Source organism: Balaenoptera borealis (assembly GCF_965194805.1).
Source record: "Balaenoptera borealis genome assembly, chromosome: 1".
NCBI lineage: Eukaryota > Metazoa > Chordata > Mammalia > Artiodactyla > Balaenopteridae > Balaenoptera > Balaenoptera borealis.
This window is the reverse complement of record NC_138860.1, coordinates 133039996-133050673: the sequence shown is the minus strand read 5'-3', so window position 1 is coordinate 133050673 and position 10678 is coordinate 133039996. Positions and strand designations below refer to the sequence as shown.

The 10678-nt window shown below is 40.3% G+C and overlaps 1 long non-coding RNA gene across 4 annotated transcripts in view; it reads left to right on the top strand.

Moving 5' to 3' along the window:
• The first annotated feature begins 328 nt into the window (after positions 1-328).
• Positions 329-10678, top strand: part of LOC309613377 — an 87206-nt gene continuing 76856 nt past the window's right edge. For all 4 annotated transcript variants that reach the window (XR_014235687.1, XR_014235688.1, XR_014235689.1 and 1 more), the window contains exons 1-2: positions 329-457; positions 1627-1724. This is a non-coding gene — a long non-coding RNA (uncharacterized lncRNA). The remainder of the gene's footprint in view (positions 458-1626; positions 1725-10678) is intronic.

Here is a 10678-nt window from a genome sequence, read left to right as displayed (position 1 = left end):
CCACGCTGCCTGACTCCTTCCCACCACTGCGACAGAGTTTGACAGTGAAAACCCTCGGCCGGGATTGAGTTTGAACGTTATTTTCCAGAATAAGATGCCTGTGAGATTTTTTCCTAGCCGAAAGACTTACAATGCAAATAAATTCTCTGAGCTAAACTAACAGGCGCCGCCGGGACAGCCTAGGCGGGAGGCCTCCGTGGCACTAGAAGCCTCGGAGAGCCCCCTACAGGCGGGAGGACCCGAAAGGAAAGTACTTCTGCTCAGATGGGCGGAGCTAGGGAGGCGGGGGCGGAAGTGACGGTGATCCGCTGGCAAAGGCGGGTTCTTCGGCTTGCGCTAAGAGGGTGAGGTGTAGTGGGCTCTTCGTGTTTCTGGAGAAGTTATTTTACTAAAGGCTCGAGAACTCTGTTCTGTCACCATGGACACGGGATGTCGTTTAGACACTTATTGTTTTGGGGTACGTAAATAGGTATACCAGATAAGCATTGTACACATGGGAACCAACCAGCAATTTTGGAACTAGGATATTGCCAGTTTTGTTAAAATTACCTGTCTTTTCCCATTCTATTACCTTGCTTTCCTCCAGAGGTAACACTCTCGTGTATTTTGGGTTTATTCCTTTGCTTTTAAAAATTTAGTTTGTGTACATGTATGTTAACTTTGATAAACGGTTGAGCTTTACAAGGATAGTTTATTGTTATGTAATCGTCTGCAACTTTTTTTCGTTCAGCAATGTGCTTTTAAATCATACTAGGTTGTTGCATACATTTGTATGTAGCTGTACTTAATTTTACTGCTATACACTGGTTAGCAGTATATATACTGCTATACAATGTTACTTTGTGTGACAGTTTAATCCCTTCTGGTTCACAGGTTTTGTCATTAATTCGGATACAAAAATGCAAGAATTTTTCTAGAGTACAGCATATATCTAGAGACAATGTCTTCATCTACTCTAATTGTAATTGCTTTAAAGTCTTTGGTAATTGTAACATCTTGGTTATCCAGAGGTTGGTAGCTGTTGATTTTCCCTTAAAAGCTGGCCATATTTTTCCAGTTTGTTATATATTGAGAAACTGTGATCCCCCGCCCCTCTGCCACGCAGCTTTGGGGATCTTAGTTTCCCAACTAGGGATTGAACTCAGGCCCTTGGCAGTGAAAGTGCAGAGTCCTAACCACTGGACTGCCAGGGAATTCCCGAGTAATTGTGATTTTTCTCCAAGACATTTTGATTTTATGTTGCATAGACTCTGGGTCCTGATAAAAGTCTTTGGGGAATGTTGATCTTTGTTTTGTTTTGTCTTAGGAGGCTGTCAATCCAGTTCGGTTCGTATCTCAAGTTGAGTCTGGGTGCTGGTTCCATATCAGTTCAGTTTTCAAAGGTTTTATTGTGCTGCTTTGAGTCTGTTCTATACATAGAACACTCAGGAATATTTTGGAACTTGGGTAGTAATTTAAATTGTAGTTCAGTTAACATATCTTTGGCTGTGCAGCTTTTTGTCTGCCCTGCAGATGGTCAGTTCAGGTGTGAGCACAGGACTTATGTGGATTCATACATAGAATTAAGGAGTTCCCTTCTCCAGCTCACCCCTTTTTGATATTCCTCTCATATTCTTTGTTTTGCAGGGTCTCCTTTTCCTGCTCGAAATATGAGGTTTCTCTTGGAGTTTTAGCTTTGTGCCATAGCTACAGCCTCTGACTAGGGCCCACACTGGAGCAAAGAGGTGAGAGAAAAGACCAAAACAAAACAAAACATGAATTCCCTCCAAATTCTTTGGACTGCAGAAGCTCCTGTTCCCAGTTTCCTTGTCTAGAAAGACAGGGTTTTTCTTGGTGTTGTAGCTGTTCAAGCCTAGGCCCTAACTCTCAGGTCAAGCCCAGAGGGAAAAAAGGAGAAAAAAAGCCAAGTATTCCCCCACAAACTTTAGCTCACAGAAGCTCCCTTTCCCCATTCATCTGACTAGAAATATGGGATGTCTTTCTGTTTTTGCTTACTTTGTGAAACCACAGTTTCACTGGGTGCCAGACCTCAGGTCAAAGCTGTGAGAGAAAGTAGAAAAAAAACCACACAGGGCATTTTTCTAAGTTTTGACTCTCCTCCCCAATCTGCCTGTTTTTGTTTACTTTTTAGAGTCCTCAGGTAGTTGCTTTTTGTATTTTGCCCTGAACTTTTAGTTGTAATCAGTAGGAAAGATAGGCGGTAGTGGTCTTACTCCGTTTTGGCTGGCACTGCAAGTCAAGGAAATACAAATTACCACTATGCATCCATCAGAATGATTAAAATGAAAAATTTAGACAATACCAAGTGTTAGAGAGGGTGTCGAACAACTAGAATTCTTATACACTGCTAGTGGAAGTGTCAGTTGATTGTTTACTTTGGAAAATGTTTGTCAGAATCTATTAAAACTGAACATATGCATACCCTATGACCATAAGATTCCACTCCCAAGTAGTATGTTCCCCACAGAAATGCACATATGTTCACTAAAGATGTATATAATAATGTTCATTGCTGCACTATTCATAATAGCCCCAAACTAGAAGTTCCTAATTACTTATAAATGGTAGCCTGGGTAAATAAACTGTTATATGTTCACACAGTGAAATTCTATATACAGCAATGACAATAAACAAATCGCAGCCACATTGAAGAGTATGGCTATTAGACACACACACACACACACACACACACACACACACACACACACACACACACACAAATATTGAATTGAAAGAGCCAGATACACACTAGCACATGCTATGTGATTCCATTTACATGAAGTTCAAAAGCAGGCCAAACTAAACTAGGATGATGGTTACCCTAGGGAGTGGGGAGGAGATAATGACTGAAAGGGGACATTAAGAGCTTTTTGGAGTTCTGGTAATATTCTTTGTCATGGTCTGGGGTTTGGTTCCATAGGTATGTTCATTTTATAAAAATTCATTTAACTGTGGCACTTATGGTTTAGGCATTTTCTTAAAACTTCAATAAGTGTAAACAAATAAATTTGCCCATTTCACCATATCTCACCTATCCTTCTCATCCAGTAGATCCTGGCTAAATATTGTACTAACTTTAGGGGCAAAAGGAGTGATCACAGACCCCCCTGTGACATTCTGAGTATGATTGATACATGGATACCTTCTGGCCCTAATGGCGACTGAGGTTTCTTACAGTTGGGATGTTGAATCTGCCATAACTCATATTAAGATGTGTTACAAATCTATTAAGAAAAGATCTGTTCTCAGTTTTACAGTTAACTGAGGGTTTGAGGTGGCAATGATCTAACTTTTGAGGTTTACATTTCTAAACTAAGAGAATTTTCTTAAAATACAGAAAAATCAAGCAGATTTTGTTCTTGCATGTTCAGACACATGCAGGCAAAAAATCTGCTATTCAAAAACAATGAAAAATAACTTTATAAAGTTCCAAATCTTAAATTCACTGCATGAGTTACAATTGAAATATATTAAAATCATGTTTTTTTAACTGACCAGAATTTTTTTAAAAATTTATAATATATAAATCCTTGTGTTATAAAATATCTGGAATTATAACTTAACAAGCAACCATAAGATATTTGTTCTTGAAGTAAGTAGGTCTTACTCAGAAGAACAAGGAATTTAAGTAAATAAATAAATCTGTGAACTTAATACTCATAACTAAGTAATTCTCTAATTTTAATCTGGGAATTTGTGGAAAGTGAAAGTCACTTCTTAGGTCACTAGGACAGCAGTTACCCTAGGCAAAGTTGGGGAGTGTGTGAAGTTGTGACTGAGTTTTAGAGCAATAAATGCAGTCTGCAAGATGGAGGGCTGGGTGGCTGCGGCCTCCAGAAGGCACTCAGAACTAGAAATTGGGTAATAAAGTATCATTTGGAATTGAGGTTGGAAGGATTAGCATGTGACTGTTTAGATCAGCCATCTGAAAATAGAATTAATTAACTCACTCTAAAATCTGGTTTGTGTTTGTGATATTAAGGTGAATGGGACTCTTCCAAATCTGATCCATATTCCCAAGGGAATTACTTTAATAATAGCTGTTTACTGTATATTTGGTAGTGTGCTAAGAGCTTTACATCCATTGTCACATTTAGACTCCCAGCAGTCTTTAGGAAAGTTTTTTTTTTTTTTGGCCTCACTGCACAGCTTGTGGGATCCTTAGTGCCCTGACCAGCCGACCAGGGATGGAACCCGCACCCTGACCCCACCCCACCCCCACCTTGGAAGCATGGAATCCTAACCACTGGACTGCCAGGGGAGCCCCTAGGAAAGATATTATTACCTTTGTTTACAGATAAGAAATCAAGGTTTAGAAACTGTAAGGACCTTGTGAAAGCCCATAAGGTGTAATATATGATGACTCTGGAGTCAGATTTCTTGGGTTCAAATCTCAGCTCTACTACTTGTTAACTATGTGACCTTAGGCAAATCACTTAAACTATTTGTATTTTGCTTCTTCATCTAGGAAACAGAGACGGTGATAATAGTATCAGTATTTTAGAATTGCTAAAAGGATTAAGTGAGAAAGCTCACTTAGGTGCCTGATAAACAGAACTCAATAAATAATGGTTATTATTATTCAATTAAAGGCTCACAAGTAATAGATGCCAGAGGTGGTAAATAACATGCAGTTAAAGTTCCAAAAAGTTAATCAACTATAGTTAGTAAAATTTTTCTGGGAGAATCATATGTCAACAGAAAGATGACTTGAGATAAGTCTAGGATAACAGTAGACAAAATATAAGAATATATCTGGCAATGACCAGAATAGAAAGCTATTTGAGTTCAAGGACTACAGCTAACTTTTCAAAGAGAAATATTCCTAGAGTAGAGAAGGAATTTCAATTATCCTAACTTGAAAGAAAAATCCCTCAAGACTACTCATTCTCTTCTCATTATCACTGACCCTTGAACACAAGAGTTTGGACTGCACGGGTCTACTTATACACAAATTTTTTTTCAATAAACACACTACTACATAACCCAGGTTGGTTGAATCTGCGGATGTGGACGGGAAGGCCAACTATTGAACTTGCGCATCCACCAATTTTAGTATCTGCCTAGGGTTCAGGAACCAGTGCCCCCGAGGGCACCAGGGGACAACTGTGTGTGCTCACCAAACAACCCTGTGATTGGTAATTTCCTCTCCTGAGTGCATTTAACCTACCATGGTGAAATACCCAGAGTGAATTCTCCATACAAGTTTTTCTTTCTAGATACAGCTCTCTTTATAGATTGATAAATTGACATTCTGAGGTGCATATTAGTTTATGTGTCCTCTTAACATATTGATCCCCAAGAGGTTAATGTGCCCTGGTGGAAATGATAAACTTGAGTTTCCGAATCTACAAAGCTAAGAATCTGGCTTCGAATATTGTATTAGAGCTCTGTATGCTTGCAAGTAACAAAAATAAAAATAAAATGGCTTAAATCATGAAAGGGGGAAGGGAATTAATATTATAAAGAAAAGGTATTTGATGGAATAGGAAGGCAAGAATACAGCACAGATTCAGAAGGAGACTAAAAGAAGTCATCTCGCATCCAAGCAGTGTGCTTTCTCCTCTCTTGTCGCTGTCTCTGCTTACACATAATTTTCTTTTTGCGGACCAGTTTCCCCTGCTACTTAGTTCCAGGACAGACAGATGCAGTTACCACCCTTAGACCTGAGCAATAGGGACTATTAACCCATCCCTGCACCTCTGGGGGACGGGGTGTGGGGGACACTTTGGAGAACCTTCCTCCAAATGTTCTAAGTCCTCTGTGGTGCCTGGGACCATCTGGCAGGGCCTGGGAGGCAGAACCTAATCTTGTGTGGGTCCTGGAAATGGAAGCCCTGAAATGTTCTATTGTCTGCTGGGGACTGGCCAGGTTAGCAGGCCCTTCTGGGCAGGACACCCTAAATCTGTACCAGGATTTTATTGGCCTCAGTCCCTGTTTCTCCCTTTTAGGACCCTCTCGACAATACCCCCCTCTTACTGTGCATGGGATCCACCAGGTCCCCGAGAAGCTCTGGGACTTGCCTCTGTGGGGTGGCAGTTGGTTTTCATATCAGTTTTCTAGTGCTGTGTTAACAAATTACAAATTTAGCAGCTTAAAGCAACACAGTTCATTATCTGTCAGTTTCTGTCGGTCAGAAGTCTGAGTATGCCTTATTTTTGCTTAGGGTCTCACCAGATAGTAATCAAGGTATCAGCTGGGGGTGCAGTTTCATCTGAGGCTAAGGGACATCTCCCAAACTCATTCAGGTTGTTGATAAAATTTAGTTCCTAGTAGCTAGAGGACTGGGGTCCCTGTCTTCTTGCCAGATGTCAGCCAGGATTTTCTCTCAGCTCTCAGAGACTGCCCTCAGGCCCTGATCACACAGCCCTCTTGCAACATGGAGCTTACTTCGCCAAAGCCTGCAGGAGAATTTCTTTACAATCTGTTCCTGCGGCTCCTGCTACTACCATTACTATTACCACCATCACCACAAATGTAGTCTTGTATAACATAATGTAATCTTGGGAGAAATGATTCCATCACCTTTGCTCTATAGTATACCAAATTAAAGGAGTGACATGCCATCACATTAACAGGTCCTGCCCACTCTCAAAGGGAGGGTATAATACAGGGCATGTGTACCAGGGAGCAAGAATCTTAGGAGCCATCTTAAAGATTCTGCCTACCACAGCTCTTGAACAGCCAAATACTCCAGCAGATGTTCACTACACTCATCACTATCTCAAGGCATTGAGAAATCCTTAAACTAACTGTCCACCTTTTTCTCCTTCACATTCTTTTAAGAACAACATAGTTTATTATAGTGCTTGGGATGTGTGTGAATATCCATAGACATGCAAATCTCACATACCCCAAATATACGTCTCTAAGAATTTTTTGTCGCACAGATTTCTTTCTACAATTTAAAATTAATGTGCTGAAAGAAATGACGAAATTATTAAACATTGTTTACTTAGTACACTTTACAATTTGACATTCCTGGAAATTCAGTGGATTAAAAGATGTAAGTATACACACATATACATTTCACAGATATCCTACAATTTAAATACTCTTTTTGTTCTGTGCAATAGGAAATTATTGCCAGCTGGTGTTTCAGAGCCCTTTATAAATTAATTATAGTATTTACTAGCTATGTGGGAGTGGAGAATCTAATTAGGTCAAGGAGGCTGGCCCTGCTGGAGGCTGAAAGGCAAAGCAAGTATAAGGTGTCAGCTGCAAGTTTAATGCAATACTTTCTAGACCACGTGTGTTTAAAAAAAAAGTGGGTAATTACTGAGATTACATGCAAATTTGTGGGAAAAGTCATATCAGAATAAAAATTTGTTAGTCTACCATCAATCTATGACAAAGATATTTTAGCTGACACAGGACTTCACAGGTGTCCCATGTCACAGGAGGAATGCGATGCTTGATGCTAACAGCATATTCATTCATTAATTTATGCATTCACTCAACAAGACAAGGCTAGATGTAGCTACAAAGAGGACGATATCACAGCCTCTTTCTTTAAGGAACTCACAGACTGCAAATGAATACAGATGTGTAAAGAGATAGTTAAGAAGTAGTGTTGTAAGTGTAGTATGGGCATAATTAGAGAGTATTATGGGCATTACACTGATGTAAATAACTAAAAACAATTTAAGTATACATTCTTTTCAAAAGAATTTTCAGTTTAGCGAAGTCAAGACCTTAAACCATGGCTCAAAAACCTCAAATGTGGGGCTTCCCTGGTGGCGCAGTGGTTGGGAGTCTGCCTGCTAATGCAGGGGACGTGGGTTCGAGCCCTGGTCCGGGAGGATCCCACATGCCGCGGAGCGGCTGGGCCCGTGAGCCACAGTTGCTGAGCCTGAGTGTCTGGAGCCTGTTCTCTGCAACAAGAGAGGCCGCGATAACGAGAGACCCGTGCACCGCGATGAAGAGTGGCCCTCGCTTGCCGCGGCTGGAGGGAGCCCTTGCACAGAGGCGAGGACCCAACAGAGCCATAAATAAATAAAAATATATAAATTAAAAAAAAAAAAAAAAAACCTCAAATGTTTACAGGGACAAGGCAGTAGCATAAATGAGTAGAGCAGGCCAGTGTAAGACACTAGGTAGTGAAAGAGACTGTGACAGACTATTCAGAGACATTCCAATTTAACCTAAAAATAAATACTGTTTTAGCCAAACAAAAAAATGCCTGCTGGAGTATTAAGTCAGTAGGGTAGCTGTTTCTGCCCCCTGCCTAAGGTTAAAGAAATTCAGTTGCTGTATTAGAATTTCTGTAGGCAAATGGATGTGAGGACATTAAGAGAATTGGATGGAAAATACTTGCTTGAGATATTCTTTGTAAGATTCCTTGTGAGGCTTTATTAGGCATTTCTTCGACTTTCCCACAGACCACAAGATTGAGTCTAGTTGTTCCCATTCTTTGCTGTCACTACTTGTTCTTTTGCCTTCATTCAGTGAGCCACAGGATATAACTGGAGAGTTTTTCACAGCTAGAATCTAGAGAAAAATAAAGTTTTGGAACAGGAAAGTTGTACATTGCTAGAAATCTTAAAAGTCTTGTTATCTGGACAGATAGTAGACCGGACCAAAGCAGTCACAGTTTATATCTGCTTAATGTGCTTTCCTGTTGCAATCTCATACTCCAGGTGCTTCTAGGGGGGGAAGGTCAATCATGGTGCTCCCCTTAACCCCAAGCCCAGTGTGGGATTCTTGTCCCAGGCCATGCAATCAGAATGCCCGGTCTCCTGAAGGGGAGGAAGAAGTAAAGTAGCTGGCCTGTGACATTCCCTTACTTGACCTGAGAGATAGCACTAGGAAAAAGCAAAGAAGGGAGGTGATCTGGTCTAATCTCCTCAACTGGACTTCCAGGTAAATAGAGTAATGATTTTAGACAGGAGGAGGAGCCTTATCCGCAGAATGCCCTGAGTAGGCTCTCCCTTGGTGAGGATTGCTTACAGTAAGTAGATCTGGAATCTATTGATTTATGGGACATGGCCTCCCAAGAGAATGTTATGTAAGCTGCACAACTCTCTGAGGTATAAAATGGAGATGTTTTAGAAATTACATGCTTCACTCTGTGAAATAACAATCTGCAAAGCTTCACACAGGTCTTGTCTATTATTCTGGGCTAGTAGATAGGAAGGACCTGGCAAGAATGTCCCAGACCTTTCACTGCTTTATCTTTGTCTCTTGATTGCCTGTACTCTTGGAATTTTTAGTAAAGCTTGATGCTAGGTAAAAATCTCTGATTTGTGTGAGTCTGATTTGATAAGCCAATCCTGTGTGTTAGCTTGCCTGGTCATGGTGATTGGTTGAAGAATGAATATGTGCATCAGGAAAGACCAGTCAGAATTATTACCTAGGATTTGATTAGGAATGTTGGGAGAGAGAAGTTCTGTCTCCATTTGAGTTTCTAAGCTGGTAAATGGAAGTGTGAGAGCCAATATATAGAGAGAACCCACTCACAAAAAGAAGTCAAGGAGAGACAATGAGAGCTGATAGATGGAGGGAATTAAACGGGGGTGGGTAAGGGACGGGGAGAGAAAGTGAATTCTACCTCTAGTTCACGCATAAACATTATTGGAACTTTAAATATGATTGCAACTGCTAAAACAGTATTTTTTTTGAATTTTTGAATTTTATTTTATTTATTTTTTATACAGCAGGTTCTCATTAGTTATCTATTTTATACATATTAGTGTATACATGTCAATCCCAGTCTCCCAGTTCATCCCACCACCACCCCGCCCCCAGCCACTTTCCCCCCTTGGCGTCCATACGTTTGTTCTCTACATCTGTGTCTCTATTTCTGCCCTTCAAACCGGTCATCTGTACCATTTTATAACAGTATTTTTAACTGTCTTACCCTATCAGTATGGAGGAACGCTCTTCTACCTTCCTCTTTTTTTGCCAGCTCTGTCCTGTGTGTAACCTCTTTTGGGGCTGTGTGGCAACGTAACACATAGTGGTTTGTGGCTTTGGCTTTGGCTTAGAAAGCAAAACTCTATTTTAGCAACTGTCCCTTTAGGTTGTAATTACCTATTTGTTTTATGTATCCCAAATTCCTCATAGATAGTGAGTAAATCTTATTTATTTCTTTAATGTTAGTACCTGGAACATAGCACTCAATATTTGTAGAACACATGAAGAAAGGAATTTTATTTTTGCCATCATTGAAACTATGCACAAGCCTGACCAGTGTGAAATTGTATAGGCTTGATTCCCTCCCACTCCATACCAAATGTGCATAATTTATATTACTGGGTATCCAACAAAATGTTTGATTGTGATGAACGCTATTATAGTTAAGGCATGTTGCTAACATTTGCTTCAATAAACAAGGAATGACTACTTTAAATTGTTCCACAGTTTAGAGTAGTGGTTAAAATCATGGGCTTTTGGGACTGGAATTTCTGCTCTGCTGACAAAACTGGCCCTGCACCAATGGCTCCCCCTCCCCAACGTGACACGGCCCCAGGGTGGATACGGGAGAGGTAATTTTAAAAAACACAGCGGGACCAATTCTTCACTTTCACAGCAAAGGTCAAAATGCTACCTCTCAGTTTCCTCATCTGTATAGTAGGAATAATAATACATCATTTTGTTGTTGTCAGAATTAAATAAGTACTATATTTTAAACTCTTTGAGAGAAGAGTGTCTAGCACATAGTAAGTGCCACGTGTTT